General features: G+C 42.0%; 1 protein-coding gene and 1 pseudogene across 1 annotated transcript in view; one reads left to right on the forward strand and one right to left on the reverse strand.

Annotated features, from left to right (window-relative positions):
- LOC146489315 (conserved oligomeric Golgi complex subunit 2-like) overlaps positions 1 to 2,500 on the reverse strand; it is a 63,411-nt gene that overhangs the window by 3,355 nt on the left and 57,556 nt on the right. The window lies entirely within an intron of this gene.
- LOC146489316 (uncharacterized) overlaps positions 1,304 to 2,500 on the forward strand; it is a 4,409-nt pseudogene continuing 3,212 nt past the window's right edge.

The raw sequence follows: 2,500 nt of genomic DNA on the forward strand, positions 1-2,500 counted from the left end.
CTTTTTCCCGGAAATTTGGAAATTCAGAGAATTTTCGGTTCCATTGGTCATACCATTTCGCCAGATGCTCAACCCAAGTTTCTTACGGGATTTAAAAATTACACTCGCGTTTTCTGAATAAATTTGCGATAATTTTTACTCATTTATTTTGTGTAATGTGGTTGAACTATCGAGGAGCTAACGTCGTAGGAGCGACTTTAAAGTTCAGAAAGGGAAAGGAAAATAAATCATCAAGCGTCCACGTTCTTCATAAAACCTTGAATGGTGATTACACATCGTTGTTTTGTAGAGGACGACAAAGAGATGTAACAAAGTTTATAACGCACGTGCAGAGCCAGTGTTTTGCTAATTAACACTATTGTTTTCTGACGTTCTTGTTGTGGTCGTCGTCGTTTCCGCAGGTCCCAGCGATAACGAAAAAGACACTTGAAAATATAATTTTATTTCATTTATGCTGCCTCACGATTATTTCTACTCGTTCAACGACTACAGAAACGGCGGACTACGAAGAATACAAATGCCGCTCCTACGACGTTAGCTCCTGGATAGTTCGGCCACATTAACAAACTAAATAAGTAGAAATTATCGCAAATTCATTCAGAAAACGCGAGTGTAATTTTTAAATTCCGTAAGAAACCGTGGGCTGAGCATCTGGCGAAATGGTATGACCAATGGAACCGAAAATTCTCTGAATTTCCAAATTTCCGGGAAAAAGGACAACAGGTTGGCGATATATTTGATTCTGTACCGAAAATTTAGGTTGAATAGATCGCGCCCTTTAAATTTGGGAAACACGTCCGGTAGTAATTTTGATTTGTCGATGGAAACAATGGTCTCTTGACGGTGTTCCCAAAAAGGACACCAGGAGACTCCGCGAACAAATCTGTTTGCCTGTGGACAACTGGCTGCTGTTCCCCCTGTGCCAGAAACGTTTAATTACCCAGCGTGCTGTTCGAACGTTCAATGTGTCCATGGCGTTCTGGCCGCGCATCTTTCGAAATTTCAGAAGCGAGCCGACTTGAAAGAAAATCTTCCTAGCAAACGTGATACGGCTTCAGTCGAGTCGGAAATGCGCTGGAAGGATAGGTATTCATCTCTACTTTGATTCTATGAAGGAATTGGGACACCAGAGATGATTTCAACGGATTTATTCCGTTTCACGCTTCGGGCATGGCTGAAATAGAGTTCGGCCTTTCGTTACACTTAACAGTGGAAACCCGAATGACGCTAACTCACCGAAATCGCTCCAAATCGGCTTGAAAATCTGGTAAATGACAAAGAATACAAGACGAAACAGGGTAAGTTGACTTCACACAATGGCGTAAAAACACCTTCCTTGTCCCATATGGTAAAGTCGGGCGAGAGTTTAATGACAAATTAACACAACACATTACTGAGTGGAACAATGCATCACATGCGCAACACATAGCCCTTAAAGCCGCTATTGTTTTATTAGCAACAGCACTACAAAAGCCAAGCATGAAATATAAACCAAAAGACTATCAAGAGTGCCTGACAAAACGCTCTGCGCTATGGAAAGAAGGGGAAATCGAAAGTCTATTGCGCGAAGGACGATCGATCCAAAAGTGTATCCGTAAGACCAAGAGGGCAAATCCACCAGATAAAGCGAAGATATTTGCCAGGCTAGTCATGCGAGGGCAGATAAACTCTGCTCTGAGATTCCTAAGCGATGACGTCTACGGTGGGGTGCTAACGCTGACCGACGATGTCATGAGACAGCTCTTTGAGAAACACCCTGAGGCACAAGACACAAAGCTTGGCTCGATACTCTTTGGACCAATAGAGGAAGTACACGGTTCGCTATACCAGCAGATTGACGGCGAAATGATACGCGAGGCGGCACTACGAACCAAAGGATCGAGCGGTCCCTCAGGCGTCGAAGCAAATGGTTTCAAGCGCATTCTCACTTGTAAATCCTTCAAGAAATCAAAGGCTCCTGTGAGCCAACTCGTGAATGCAGATGACACATAGTAATTGAAATTTAGACGGCTACGGAAACTTCCTCAAAAGCTAAAAGAAATTATATCTTTGCCCGATTATGTAACGAAAAATGACCATTCTTGTACTATTAAAATGATTGTCAAATTATTCTGTACAGATTGAATAAGCCGATTATTCTGATGCGCCGATTAAAAAAAAATCACGTGTTTTTTTATTCAAAGTTCATAGGAGCACGCCATGTGCAGCTACGTCATGCAAATTCGTGTCCCCGATAGTCCGGGGCTACTGGATTTCGCGATCGGGCTAGTGGATTCTAACCATCACTTGCCCGATGGGCAAGTGAAGTTTTTTTGGGAATTAAAATTACAAAATTACTGTAGGGCAAGCCGATCTCACAAAGGGAAATATGTTCAACAAAGTATCGCATTACATTTCATGCCCGACATAAATGCGTGAAATTTTTCCTTTGGAGTTCAGTCCACGCAATCCTTAAGTAAAAATAATGAACTATGACAAGCTCTTGCTAAATAAGAATTAT

This window comes from Pavona decussata, unplaced genomic scaffold, assembly GCF_977016875.1.
Source record: "Pavona decussata unplaced genomic scaffold, jaPavDecu1.1 SCAFFOLD_6, whole genome shotgun sequence".
NCBI classification, from domain to species: Eukaryota; Metazoa; Cnidaria; class Anthozoa; order Scleractinia; family Agariciidae; genus Pavona; species Pavona decussata.